Below are 15,920 nucleotides of genomic sequence, written 5' to 3'. Positions count from 1 at the left end.
CTTTTCATTTTGAATTTAGTTTAGTTTGGTAACTTGGAAAGTGACTTGAAAATGTTTAGGTGTAGGTACTTGAAACGTGAACTTTTCGTTTTTAACTTAGTTTAGTTTGATAACTTGTGAAGTGAATTAGTGACTTGAAATGTTTAGGTATAGGTACTTGAAATGTGAACTTTTCATTTTGAATTTAGTTTACGTTGGTAACTTGAAAAGTACTTGAATTATGGATTAGTGACTTGTTTTAAATTTAGGTACTTGAAATGTGAACTTGCGTTTTGATTTTAGTAAACTATGGTCACTTGACAAGTAAATTAGTTACTTCAAAATGTGCAAGTGTAGGTACTTTAAACGTGAACTTTTCCTTTTGAATTTAGTTTAGTTTGATAACTTGTGAAGTAAATTAGTGACTTGAAAGGTGTAGGTATTTAAAATGTGAACTTTTGTGACTTGGAACTAATTATTTGAATGTGATTGATTATGTAGATGGAACCTGATTACAGCTGGATATATCAACACGAAATATTGATAATAGAATGGGTGAGGCTGAGAATGAAGATGCGGATGATGAGTTGTTGTTTTTAGTCTTTTGTATGTTTTATAGTTTGTATTTGTAACCTCAATAAATTTTGTAAATAATTTGATTTTTAATGTTTGTATTCTTATGGTGGTTGGTTGATTGTATATTAAATGATTGGTGGGATATATTGTAAATAATTTGATTTGATTTTTAATGTTTGTAAATGATGGGTGGGCTGTATTGTAAATAATTTGATTTTAAATATTTGTATTTTGAAAATTTTCAATATTTTTTTTTATAAAATTATCAAAAAAACCGACCACATGTGGTAGTTTTTTTAAAAAATTTTTTTACAAAAAACCGACCACATGTGGTAGGTTTTTTTGAAAAAATTTACAAAAAACTACCACATGTGGTCGGTTTTAAATTACATTAATAAATTAATTTAATTAAAAACCGACTACATGTTGTTGGTTTTTAATTAAAATTAATAAATTAATTTAATAAAAAATCGACTACTTATGGTCGATTTTTTTTCCCTAAAATTATTTTTTCAATTTTAATAAAATAATAATGCATTTTAACAATAAATATATATTTTTAAAAAAACCGACCACATGTGGTCGGTTTTTAAAAAAGCCACCACTACTTTTCCGACCACAAATTTTGGTCGGTTTTATGATCGGAAATTGGAAAAAACCGACCACTTATGGTCGGTTTGTGTGGTTTCCTTTTTTTTAGTAGTGTAGTAAATAACTTTTATATGTGTCAGCATCAATAAAGCTTCTTCACAATTCACAATCAATACAGCTTCTTCACAAATCACAATCAATATAGCTTCATACTCAGATTTGCAGATATGAACGCATATTCAAATTTGCAGCAGACATGAGTTCAATTACTATAATAGCTGAATCATGGAAAAATATTTCTCAATGCTACAAATTTATATGCCTCTTTTTCTCTCTGTTTCTTATGTTTTGCGGTGTGTGTGTGTTTGTGTGTGTGGTAGCGTACCACTCATGACAAGTTCCATTCTTTTTTGCAAGTTGTTTTGATGTGTGTGTCTGTTTTGTGAGTGTGTGCTGTGTTAGCATACCACAAATGACAAGTTTCATTCTTTTGTGCACTGTGAAGGAGGGAAGACACTAATTATATTTTCTTTCTTGTCCATTGCCTTATCCATTTACAATGGTACTTTGACATCTGGCTTTTCACTAGTATTATGTTAGGTACCATATATGTTTTTCTTGACTTTTTCCTTCTGTATGCAAAGATTTATTCATTTTGTGTTTCAGAGACCAGTATTAGCTCTTGTGTTTTCTTCCTTGGCTGTTTCTTCAACTCTTATTTGTCTTAGAACATGAAGGATAGCCTTGGCATAACTAGTAAAGTTTTTACCATGTGGCCCTGTTAGTATAAAGACTGTGTACAATAGACCGTATGAACCGGCTCTTTCTAGGACTCCACGCTTAGAGGAAGCTAGTGCACCATTCTACCCTATATATGTCTTGAACTGGTGGAGGTGTATAGTAAGGCTAAGACTACTTTTTTCTGCAGCTGCTGACCCTATAGATTTTTTTGTGATTAAGTCGTCTTTTTTTCTGAAATAGTACTCATCATTGCTTCGCTGCAGAAACATTCACTACACTATAAGAACTTCTTTGTCTCTCCTCCTCATCTTTTTATCATTATTTCAACCAAATAATCTAAATAACAAGTGCGGGGCCTTGGGTTTCTACCAAATAATCTCATTCTTGAAAAAACGGTTTTTGCTACTGACATATGATTGTGCACAATAGATCCTTGTGGTATAACCCTTCCTCGGACTGCACACATAACGAGAGTTTTAGTACGTCGAACTCCTTTTTTTATATGATATTTTTTTTGTCACAGATAACTGGAGATAACTGGAGAAACAGTAGGAAAAGTGAAGGTTGTTGTAGGTATGCATCAAAGGAAAGCAGAAATGGCCAGACACTCTGACGCTTTTATTGCCTTACTAGGTCGGCATTAGGCCTTACAGTCAAAGTTTTAACTTTTGCACGCAAATTCCTATTCAAAAATACTTAATAGAGTAAATGAAAAAAGACAACCAGTGGTTTGATATTTGCTATTTTAGCCAGTAGATTCATTATATCTCCTGTTTTTCATTACTCTTGGATAAAAGTTGAATTCTTTTTAAAAGTCACATTCACATTGAAATGTTTTTCTTGCGAATTCAAAATCTCAACTCTTGAAATTTATTCTTTTGAAATAGGAAAAAAATTTGAACTCACCAGGGTACGTACAATGCATAGTCCATGGCCAGTCCCACCATGCCTGAGTATGAGCATAGTGAAACAGTGAGATTTCTTTTTTCAGGTACTAACTAGCTCTAAGGTGTGCAGGAAGTAAATTCATTCATTCATCCATTTATTCTGCTATTTAACTAACAAAGTTTACCCATAGATGACAATGACGTGAAAACTTCTTAAAAATGAGTCGTCGAAGGATCAACTTACTCGAAACTTTCAAATACAGATTTCCATTAACTTGGATCAATTCCTGGAGCAACAAAAAGAACAATCCAGATATAGATAGAGAGTTAATATGCAGTAGCAGAAAGTGTGAAAAATAAGCTAACTGGTGAACTTTATTGCCATTTTGGGAGTTGTGATCTTACCACAACCAAAATCCTCAACTTCAAACCACAGGATCATTTTGTTATCTTTCTTGGAGAACTTTTTCTCCTGGCTTTCTAGTCGCTTCAACTTCACTTTAGGAGCAGACCAAGAGTCATTCTGATTAAGTGAAAAATTCTTTCCACGCGCACTCCGACACCATCCCGAAGAATGATGTAGCTCGCTGTAAGGTACTCCAAAATTGTAAAATCACCAAATACACTTGTATTGCTAGAATTTTTTTTTTATCAAGACCACAATATCTTCATTTTGTCAGAGTTTATGAGGACAAATCGAAGGTCGTGAAAATGTATCTATTTAACGTTGCACTTACAGGTTGTAAACTTGAGAGAATTGCTAATTAGATTTGCAAAAATTTGAACAACTGCATAGTCTCCTTTAACCAATTTTGGTATATCATCCGCGGATAGAAATATGACAAAATAATATGCATTCAAAAAACAATATGACAAATCTCAAATTCAACTCCTAATTTTAATTCTCTGTCTCTTTCTATAGTTGTAAGGAGAACAGTAGATGTACCAGAGAGATCTAGAACTGTCTCAACATTGTGATTAATGCATTGGACAGAAAACATATCAACAAGTCCTTCAAGTTCTCGAGTCAAGTCAAATTCTGTTTCTTCCAACACTAGATTCTACCTGATAAAAAAGTACAAGACATTGATATGATTCTTCTTAGGCCTAATTAAAATAGCTCATTTGAGTAATGAGCTTAAACCAACTGCAACGTTACTCAAAATAGTCCAGTAAAATCTTTATTTCAGATAATGGCTTTTTCTAGCTAATATGAGCTGTGTAAACATAAAACTAATAATTATTTCTCTTTTGAAGAACAGCTAGAATTTAACTCATTTTTAATGCACTGACACCCCCAATGCAGGTACAATTATATTAACTTAAATAATAGAGGACTGATCAATATTTACCTCATGTTCGTTAGAAATTGGCTTTTGTAATTTTTTGATGCCTCCGCTTTTCGTCTTGCATCTAACTGGCTTATCAGCTCTGCTCTAAGTTTCATTTACTTTGACACTCCATCTGTTAGTACGAAGATGCAGACACATCCTATGATTAGGATGCATATTGATGTTGAGATCAGTATTACCAGAGTCTTGATAGCCCTCTCATATTCCTTTCCCATTATATGTTTCCTTGGAATGATGATAACTCCTACCTGCAAAGTTTGAAGATCAGCAAGCACTGACAAATTAGCAAAACATGCTTAATCAACCATAATACTGAACTGTGCTTAGCCAATAATTTACCATTGGAAGTCTCCTTAACTGCAGGAAAAATGAGTCAATATAATAGACTTGGTTCCCAAGTTTAGCATTCTCTATGTGCACTTCTTGACTTGGGGGAAACCTGTCTCCATATTCCATCTGTAAGCACTCAGCTCCAGCTCGTATAACTGGGCCTTCATAATCAATAGCCATCATTAGCATTGGTCCTTTCGTAGTATTCATCAAGAGAGGGCTATTTGTGGAAGTAGTGAGCAACCATCATTCTTGAGAGGTTAAGTAAATGGGACCACTGTGGAATTCAACAATTTCTTTCATCAATTGACCTACACTATGAAGAGCTGTAGTAACTCCCACAACAGCAACTATGGTTTTGTTCGATGGATCCCAAACTGGCAGTGCTGCTGAAAGCAATAGTGAGTCTGTATACTTGCTCATAGCCACATGCCATGAAGCTGCACCATCTGGTACTTGTGATATACCAGCAATGTTGATCAACTCATTCGGTGGAATTATGCTTCGCTTTCCATTCCTTTCCCCAGTTGAGGGATCTAAAGGTTCTCGGTACCAAATTGCTGAGATGTTGTTATAATTTGGTCGGTCCATCCTTGACGAGCCGACAACAAATTTACATCATATGTACTACTTATAGAATAATTGGCAAGATCGGAGTATATGTAGAATGTATTGTTACTCCTGTGATCTTTGTGGAAAGCCTGAACAAAACCATTTTTATAGTTGATGGTTAAATAATTAAGATCTTTCTGACTTGCAAATAGTGCCCATGTTACATCCTTCATGGATGCGTACATCTGCTGAGGGGCAAACATTAAATTAATAAAAGATAATGAGAAGCTTGCCACTGTTTCAAAAGTAAGAATAGTACCCTATAAGTTGAGAAAGAGGAGAAAGAAACAACCTCAACTTGTTGAGCTTGGTCAACAGGGTAGCTATACTTTCTGATTACATACTCACGCAGCTTAACCTAAGCAGTGGTTATTTCAATAGTAAATTCAAAACGTTCCACATCTGTAATATTGGTCTCTGAAGAAGTTCATGACGAAGGCCAAATGCAAGTGTGTTAAGTGACTTTGTTATGTAAACTGTGGTAAAATGCCAAGTTAATAAAGTTAGCATTCCAATCAAAATAGCTAGCATGACATGCATATAACCAACCATAAAGAAAAATGCCGAATCAACAATCTGAATAAATCTCCACATCAGTCATTTAACTTAATATAATGGCATCCGCTACTAGAAACATAGGATTTTCCCATCGCAAATCAATGGGAAATTTGTGTTATAAACATGAAATTTCAGTGTCTATAAACAGAGAAATTGGTCTTTCTGGTATGGTTGGAACATGAAATTTATGTTATAAACAGAGAAATTGGTCTTTCTGGTATGGTTGGAACTGATATCTCAGTGTCTAACATGTTCACAACGTGGTTCATTGTTGGCCTCATACAACAACTGAACAATTCTTGAACCTCCTCAAAGCTACTTCAATCCCACCAGGCAACACACCGTTGTACACATTCCCATACCCTCCTGTCCCAACTATATTCAGCCTAGATAAATTCTTCGTGGCCGCCTTAATTTCATCAAAAGTATACCTAATAAAAGTAGTACTTCCACTAATCGAATCCAAATGAGAATTCAAATTACTCTTCAGTCTCCTAGCATTCCACTTTCTAGCCAATCCAATTTTCCTCCACCGCCACAAAAACCAATAACCAACCACAACAAGCACAACAACCAACGCACAAACTACCGCCACCACCACCACCACAGTAAAAACCACATTCTTCTTACCTTTTCCTGAGCCACCACCAGTTACAACAAGAAGAAACAAGTATTTTGCAGTGCCTTCATCAGTAGGTCCATACTGATTTGCCAAAGCAACTACATAAACCGAAGGATAAGCAGCACAATTGAATATGACTAAACTATTCGATCCAAGATTATGTCCCTTATCTTTGCAAGGGTGGCAATATGACTAAAATATTCTATCCAAGATTATGTCCCTTATCTCATATCACTAAACCTACATATTCTATCCAAGATTATGAACGCTTGGACAAATCATCCTCAATTTTAAATATGTGGTTAAAAATGTGCGGGATGAAGACTATCAATGAAATCTCATGTGGAGCTACACCTGAAGCTAAAGTAAGACTGCTACTAAGCTTAGTAGATGATCTAAAGAGTTCTATGGAGATATCTACAGGGAACCTAAAAGGATAGAAGATACATTGATACACTGGAACAACATTTAACCAGCAATACTCCTGAGAATGAAATCAGTCTCTATAAAGCCAAAGCAGAGTATTTCAGTTCCTCAAGACTCAGGAAGTCATTCTAAAATAGAGAGCCAGAGTGCTTTATCAAGGGGAGGTCCATCAGTGAGATTGATCGGGATGGAATCAAAGGTAGAGAACCGGGTCTTTGACACACAAATAGTATGACATAAACAGTCCACAAATCCTAAATAAGATCACTTTTTAGTTAAACTCCTTATATGTTCAAATTGGTGTACATAGATTTCAACAATGTTAGAAATTAAACTATATCTACGGTACTACGATTCTTCAAAATAGAAGTCTCCACCAGACGTGATGCAGAACACCATTACAGGCTAACAATCAGGGACCAGTGCAAAACATTAAATATTACAGAGTATTGCAATGAAGTGGTGACGATCGTGGTGGTAACAGACTCAGGTGAAGAGAAGCAGAGTTCATCCTCATCTTTAGTGCGTGCGCAAAAATAGCTAAGCCTTTAATAGTTGCAAAGCTTGCCGCTCAGTGTGAGGTTGATATAGAGTATCAAAGAGTACCTTTCAAGTATGCAACTGGTGCACATCTCATGGTTAAAGTTCATGAGAGCAGCAAGTTCCCTAACTACTTTGCTATAGCACTCTTAAACAAAGGTGGACTAAGTGATATCACGAGTCTAGGACTGGCAACTGACCGGAACCGGTACCGGAACTTCCTTATTGATTTTGTCGCCGGAACCGGTGTTACCGGAACCAGAATACCGGAATTTTCCCCTTGTTGACCGGAACATCACCGGAAGACACGCCGGCGTACTAGGTACTGTTTATTTTTTAATTTTAATTTAAATTATATATATATATATATTAACTTATATAATTTATAAACTTTTTTTTAATAAGTTTAAGTTTGCATATATCTTAAAAATTTTAAAATTTTAAGATATATATTAACTTATATATATAACTTATATAATTTCTATAATTTATTAACTTTTTTTTAATAAGTTTAAGTTTTAATATAACTTAAAAAGTTTAAAAATATATTTTAAATTTAAGTTAATAAATATAACATGTTTTAATATATCTTAAATTTTAAAATATATCCTTAAGTTTAAGATAATATAATATTTTTAATAAGTTTAAGAAGTTAAATTATATTTATATAATTTTAAGTCGTAAAGTTAAAAATTTTCCTAACTTTATAAAGTTTTGTATTAAACTTTTTTTCCCATAATTGCAACAAACAAAAGACAAATTTTAAAATAAAATTAGGCGAATAGCCGTTATATTTATTCAAATTTCATACGTTGTACATTTATTACAAAGATATTAAAAGAAAATCTAATCTACGCAGTCACCTTCTAGGAAGTGTTCTTTTTGAATTAGATCTTTATTGTAGACTCTTATTAATATCTAATTGTCTATAATATTTTTGGCGTAACTTTTCTATTTCTTCGGCGGATAAATCTTCCGGAATTGGTCTTTTTTCTTGTTCCTTCATTGCTTCCATTCCATCATCACTATTTACCTCAAAAATTTCATCTATTTCGTCTTCAACATGGGCCGGTAATTTGGAGAGCCCAAAATTTCTTCGTTCGACATTGATCCAATATCTAAATAATATCGAAATCTTCAAACTATCCCTTGCTAACGAATATCGATGATCTCTTATTATAAATTTTCCTGTGCTAAAAGCTTGTTCCGAAGCAACTAAAGAAGTTTGAGTTGATAGCAAATCTCGGACCATCCTTGAAAGTTTTGGAAATTGTCTGATACGGGTCTTCCACCATGATAAAAGTTGTTGTTTTCCAGTTTCATCTCTAATACTTTTTCGATCCTGCGAAAGATACGAATCAAAATCATTACTCCTACAACATTGAAGACCAAGTTCTTCACCCATCTCGTCATCTAAATCATCATATCTACGTCTAAAAGGAAGAGGTTCGATCGACCCAATATTTTATTCTATAACTTAATACAAGTTATATAAACTCCTAGCTTTAGGTACTATGTTAGCACAACAAGTGTCAACTGATGACTTTTCATGAGGTGCAATTTCTAAATTGTTGTATAATTTTTTAACCAACATCACTGTACCATATTCTTTATAAAATGGGTTGAATAAATTAGTTGTCAAAAAAAATTGTGGAATAGGAAAATAATATTTTTTTAAATTTATCAAACATAACTTCAATTTCCTCTTTGTAAGGGCATAATTTTTTATATTCAGCAAATACTTTAGAAATAGCAGTAATAGTTACTAAAACAGAAGAAATAGTTAGAGTATATTGAGAAGATACTGTGTTCGTAGCTTGATGAAAAGTTTTCAAAAATTTACAAAGTTCTTCTACATCAGTCCAATCATCTTCATCTAGCATTAAATTAACATCCTCATTATAAGCATTATAAACTAATTGTATAGGTTTACGATATATAAAAGCAACTTCAAGTATTTGAAACAAAGAATTCTATCTAGTAGGAATTTCTTTTGGAACTTTTCTATATAGAAGGTCACATTGTTTACATTTAGATTTATAATCACCATTACATCCTTTTTTAAAAAAAAAAAAATATATAACTACAAGCAATTCGAACTTTACAACAATTATTTTCAAACAAATAAACACCATCATGTACTATTAAATTTAAAATATGTGCAGTACATCTAACATGAAAATGATCTTCATCCATAGAACATAATCTACTTTTTAACTCGTCAATAGCTTTCAAATTATTAGAAGCATGATCTAATGTGCATGCCATAGGTTTACCAATAAATCTAAAATATTTCATGCTCTCCGTTATTGTACTAGCTATATACATACCGGTTTTAGACTCGTCAATATATTTATAAGCAATAATTTTTTTTTGCATGTTCCAATCGTGATTAATTCAATGAGCTGTGAGAGTAAAATAATCATTACCGACAACACTACAACCCATATCAGAAGTAACAGATATTCTACCATCAAATTTATCAAATAAGCAACGAAGAAATGGCAGTGTTCAGCTTGAAATTTAAAAATATTATTTTTAATTGTATTTTGTGAAAAACCTTTAAAAGAGGAATTATATACTCGTTGAATATAATGAATAAAACTGGGATGTGAAGGAAAACTAAAAGACAAACCCATAACAACGACCATTTTCGCTAGTTCTTCTCTATCTACATCTTCACTATATGTCGATGATGAACTTGGGCCAGCCGGGTTAAACATGTCTAAACGTGTTTGAACCATATTTCCTCCTACAGATTCATGCACAAATGGTGTACCATCTTTTTTTGTCTTAGCCTCATTTTTTAGACGAATAAATTCTTTATTACATTTCATCAAATGCGCAGTTAGCAACCCTGTCCCGTCATTTTTCCCCCGGTCAAATGTTTCTTGCATTTATTGCAAGTAGCAATACTTTTTACCCTATCATGCTCCATAAATTTCCAAACTAAAGACCTTTTAGTACGTTCGGTACCTTTGACCCTAGTAAATTTTGGTAAAGGGAAAAGTTCTTCACCGTGTTCCGGTAATTTCGTAACCAAACTAGTAGGGGTAGGGGTATCACCTAACTCTTGTTCTTCTATATCATCTTCTTCCGGTAAGTCTTCCTCAAAATTATCATAACGCCTACTTAGGGTCTCATGATCTAATTCCATATCGATACCAACGTCGAAATCATTAGACTGTGATAAAGAAGTTTCATTAAATTTAGGCGGAATGAACTTGTAGTAGCCTTACTTTTTTTATTTCTACGAAAAATCTTATCAAAGATTGAATTTTTACCACTACTTATTTTTCCGGAATCCATAACTAAAATTAAAATATTAAAGCAAACAATACAAATATTATAAATTAAAAAAATAATGTAAGTAAACAAATGTAGATACTAAAAAATAAAAATATAGATATTAACGTAAATAAAAAGAGATTAAAGTTGGAATGAATATATAGAACGTCTGCGTAAAAGCAGATGTATACGAAATATCGGAATTAAAAGATGAAAATAGAAGCTTGTAATATCTTCAAAAAAATCTTCAACTCCAATTAATATAATAATTATAAATATTTAGAGAGAATGTGAGAATATTAAGAGAGAGTATGAGAATTGAGAATATTTGTGTGAAAAAAAGAATTGAAATGAAGGATATTTATAGTGAAAATTTTAAGGGGTGGTGTGGGTTAATTGGGAAGGGAGAGGGGTGTTTGCAACGGCCTAAAGAGCCGTTGGCAGTCTTACAAATACCAACCCAATTAAAAAATGAAGGGAAAATTTAACGCATTTGACAGACCGAAACCGGTCAACCAGAACCGGAAATATTAGAATTTTTTGAAGGTTCGCATCGGTAACGTATTTCAAACCATTGGCTACCGGTACCGTTGTGTTACCGGTACCGGAACCAAACCAGAAATGGAGTTGATGGACCGGAACGGAATTTTTCGGTTCCGTTGCTAGTCTTAATCACGACTATTGATGTTTGAGAGGTAAATTTTCTTCTACCTCAAATCTTTCAAAAGTTTGGATGGAATATTGAAGTCGGTGAGCATTCATATAGCCAAACCCAACTTATATAGGACCGAGACATATAGTTGTTAAAAAATAACTTCTATTTATAATTATAAATTAATAACTCTTACTGATATTTGATTCAAGGTTCTACACCTACTCCATAATAATACAATGTATCTTCCCCTGTTTTCACATCTTCCATACAAGCAAACGCAAATCTAAGGCGGGTTCTATGGGTTCAACTGAACCTAATGCTTTTGTTGCAGAATATGTATATATATGCAACAAGAAAATTCAAAATATATATATAAATATAATAAGGCTACATTCATTCTGAACTCACTGACTCTAGATACAAAAATTAACTTATGAATTTGTACAAACATAGGAGTCTCACAAGCAATAAAAGTCGATGGTGAGGGTATTTGGTGCAATATGGGATATTTCAAAAGGGAAATACATAAATCTAAATAACATTGTAAAATTGAGAATTTCAGTATTACAAATTAACAAACAATCTAAATCTCCTGAAAACAAACATGTACACGCCTAAATTGAAACACCCTGGGTTTTAACCCTTGGAAATTTCTTGGGTTTTGAGCCTTCTGTTGATCATATGACTTACCATACTTTTCGTATGGTGTGGGTATAGGTCTAGGAACCCTAGTCGTATGTTGGTCAGTGTGATATTGGCAAAGTTCTGTCCAAGGTACGAGAAGACTCGATACGAGTCGTGTGTTGAAGATACGAGGAGTATAGTGTCCAACCGTATATTGTACAGTGTCTAGACCTGATGTTCTGCTTAGGGTACGAGTTGAAGGGTACTTGTCGTATGGTGATGGTATGAGTTAGGCTAAGGAGTTGTATGTTAGACAAAATGTGGTTTCCAACTTTCTGATCAAGATACGAGTAGAGGGTACCTCTTGTATGATGTAGATACGAGTTGAGGAGTTTAAGTTGGGGGTATTTTGGATATTTCTCCCTAATAACTCCTTTGGACCCCGCAACATAAAACACCTTTGGAGGCTTTCTTAGGGTGCATTTGTTTTTTTTCAAGATTAAGACGTCTGAATCTGAATGGATATCTGAATAATTAAGATGTTGTATCTAGATCTAAATACTGAATGATTAAGACTGTTTGTTTTTTAACATCTAAATATATGTAATTTATTTATTTGTAATAAATATGCAATTCAAATTTAAAAAGTAATAAAATATTATATTATGTGAAAAAAATATTACATAAAGTATTAACTTAAACAACAAAATTACTATTTGAGTGATAATTAAAATATTTAAAGATAAATATATTATGTTAAATATAATTATTGAATTATTTAAATTATTAAAAAGGGATATAATGATAAAAAATTATTGTGATATGATGTAATTATAAAAAATTAAATTCAACATAAAGTAATCTATCAATTAAACTGATCCAACAAACTAAAATAATTAATCAGATATAATTTTGACTTAGATGTATAAATATTAAAGTATTTGAAAAACTAGTTAATACAAAACGGACACATGTTTATTTGTTAACCATGAAAGCTGGGTGAAAATATCATTAGTAAGTTCAATGTTACGTTATGAACAGGCACACATAAGATTCTATTATCCAAAGAATTACTCCCTCCGTTTAAAAAAGAATGATCTGCTTTCCTTTTTAGTCCGTTTAAAAAAGAATGACCCATTTCCCTTTTTGGCAATACTTTAATTTTACCTTTCCACGTGGCATGTTTAGGACCACAAGATTAAAGAGTATTTTGGTACATTTGACACAACTTTAATTCAAGGCCACTAGATTCAAAAGTTTTCCTTATTTTCTTAAACTTTGTGCCAAGTCAAAGTAGGTCATTCTTTTTAAAATGGAGGAAGTACAAATTTTATAATCAAAACAAAAAATGCAAGCAGAAATTTAGAGTTTAGCAAATAATGAATACACAAATTAATAACTAAAATATTTATAAAAAAATTTGGTGAATGATACCTAAAAGAGAAGGAAAGCAAGTGAAGAAAAAGAAAGAGAGAGATAGAAACGTGAACAGAGGGAGGGATAATGTAAAAAGAGAAGAAGAGAGATAACATGAAAAGAGAGAGGAAATAATGAAGTGAGAGAGTTAGGGATTATGTTTTAAAAAGAGTCTGAATGCTATTCAGACTTCTTTTCATATTTGATCCATTCAGATGTTTTCAAATACATTAAGAGGCTCTTTAAAAAAAACAAATGCACTTAACGGGCTGAAGTCTGAACCATTCAGATTCAAATCTCCAATAAGTGTAAACAAATAGGGCCTTAACCTATTATTAATAATCAAACACTCTCTAAACACTCTCAAACCTCTCTCAAGCTCTTGGTGCAAGGAAGACTAGGGTTTTCTTCAAGGCAATCCATTAAGGCTCAAAGGGGTGATTTTTCTCCGTCTTCTTTGTTTTATAAGGCATGTTACTCCTCCCGCTTTGTTAGTTCAACTAAAAACATATTTTAGTGAATGATTTTCATGGTACTATTGTGGTACTATTTTGGGTTTTGAAATAGATGTTGGGGGTTTTGGTTGTTTTATGGTTAGATAACATTTTCCTATGTTTTAATTATGGTTTTTCATGTTATAATTATGATTTGAATATGTCATTTCATGGGAATGGTCAATTGATACTTGTTTTTGGTTTTGGAAACTATATGCCCTCAACATGTTTGTTAAAATGACAATGAGAATGCTTTTATCACATAATTTGACTATTATTAAAATCTTTGCATTGCATAATATGGTAATGGAACTTAAATTAGTTTGGTTGGTTTTAAATGGTTTGGTAAGGCTTTGATGATTGACACGACCCAACTAGGGGCCTTGTCGTAATGGGAGTCCTTGGTTCAACCAGGACCGAAGACTACCCCAATTACCCAACCCAACCTCCAGCCGCCTTTCCTAAGTTGGCTAAATTTCGAGCATATAATAAGATAGTGTAACAACTCACATGAAGACTCTGGAATAGGATCACAACCGTGACTGACCCAATCGAGTCCAACTATCCCACACCAACCACCCAACCGTACCACTCCATTCCAAAGGCCATAAACCAGACCATAACAAAATTTTTTTCAAAACATAGTATAATTAATCCCAAAATAATATACGATGGAACAATGAGAAATTATGTCCAATGATGTCAGCTCACCAGCTTATTCTAATGCCAAGGCTGACACTAATACCGATCCCGCCCATTCCAGCCCATAGCAGTACCACAAAGCCTCTAACTAAAAGAGTAATACAATCCGGTTGGGACATACCCTCAACCATGGCCAAAACTAATATTCAAAATAAAATCAAAGTGTCTAGAAATATCCATAACATGAAATGTAGCCTTTCGAAAGGATGGAAGCTGACTACTTCAATCCAAATTCTGATCCCTGAGTCAATCACTATGTAGGAGGAGTAGAACGACTGGTTCCTGCATAGCGTGGGTATACAGCCGCCAGTAGACGGGTTAGCGGGTGAACGCTAGCATGATCTCAGGTAAGAATAAAATAATGCCATTTATAAAACCACGTAAAAGCATCCATATGCATAAAATAATACTTATATATATATAACCATGCTGGGAAATGGGACCGGTTTTAGTATGCCATTAAAAACTTCACGTCGGCTGTGTAGCTTTGCCGTCCAAATCCACCCACGGGCTATATGGGTTCAGCTCCCCCTGCTAAAAGGGCCCCAATGCGTGTAGTCGCATGACCAGGGAAGAAAACTTGAGATGACTAGTACATCCCCCAAAATATAGTGTGACATCATGTACACGGTCACCAAGATCAAACCTCACATCGGCAAATATGAGTTTCCAGTTTTGGTCTCCCTAGGTCCTCCACCTTCCACGGCTTTTCTACACATCCTGCCATTATTTCCCTAACTAAAACCATCTCTAAGAAACCAATTAATCCATTTATCATTTATTAACCAAGGCTATTTAGTGGTGGATCATCATATCGACCATACTTGCAAGCACTATCCATAGCTAACCATATATAGGTTTAAGGGACTTCCAAATGCCCTTCCATTTACCATATAAAACCACTTGGGGGATTCCATGTACCCCACAAGCAAAAACATTTAGCCATTTACCTTTCCAAGACATTTAAACCATGCATAATTACTTTACCAAGTTTTAAAACAAGCAAGAGTTCCATTAAAACTAATCAATGAAATGAAAACATTATTATAGACATTTTGTCAAACACATTGGGGGCATAATATAACCAAAACTAATTCCAATTACCCTTAAATCATTCCTATTCAATTCAATTATCCAAAACTACCATTAATGCACATAAAGCATAATTAAAACCACGGGAAACCATAACCAACCATTTAATATAAAACCCCCAAATCATAGTTGAAAACAAAAATCATACAATCAATGAAGTCATGAAAACATTCATAAAAACCATGCTTCTAGATAGAATTAATAACGTGGAAAGAAAACATGCCTTAAACCAAGATGATGATGGAAAGAGATCACCACGACAAGCCCCAAATTAATCCTCTAGTTAAAACCCTAGCTTCCCTTACCTAAAAGATTTTGAGAGAATTATAAAGTGTTTTAGAAGAGTTTCTAAGTGTTAATGAATGGAATAATAGGATAAATAACCTCCCAAGTAGGTTAGAAGTCGCGGGACCTTATTAGGATAAGTGGTAAAAT

The 15,920-nt window shown here is 33.4% G+C and overlaps 1 long non-coding RNA gene and 1 pseudogene across 3 annotated transcripts; one reads left to right on the top strand and one right to left on the bottom strand.

The window, feature by feature from the left end:
* The first annotated feature begins 1,066 nt into the window (after positions 1–1,066).
* LOC124885609 lies at positions 1,067–4,626 on the top strand. 3 transcript variants are annotated; one of them, XR_007042895.1, is made up of 3 exons: positions 1,067–2,520; positions 2,775–2,878; positions 4,490–4,626. It is a non-coding gene; the product is annotated as an uncharacterized LOC124885609 (long non-coding RNA). The 3 variants fall into 3 exon arrangements; XR_007042893.1 differs by lacking the exon at positions 4,490–4,626 and adding an exon at positions 3,038–3,369; XR_007042894.1 differs by lacking the exon at positions 4,490–4,626 and adding an exon at positions 3,038–3,369 and having other exon boundaries at positions 1,067–2,878.
* On the bottom strand, positions 3,458–10,509 carry LOC107848683 (annotated as a pseudogene).
* Positions 10,510–15,920: the final 5,411 nt, after the last annotated feature.

This window comes from Capsicum annuum, chromosome 7, assembly GCF_002878395.1.
Source record: "Capsicum annuum cultivar UCD-10X-F1 chromosome 7, UCD10Xv1.1, whole genome shotgun sequence".
Classification (NCBI taxonomy): Eukaryota; Viridiplantae; Streptophyta; class Magnoliopsida; order Solanales; family Solanaceae; genus Capsicum; species Capsicum annuum.
This window is presented reverse-complemented; position numbering and strand designations above follow the sequence as displayed.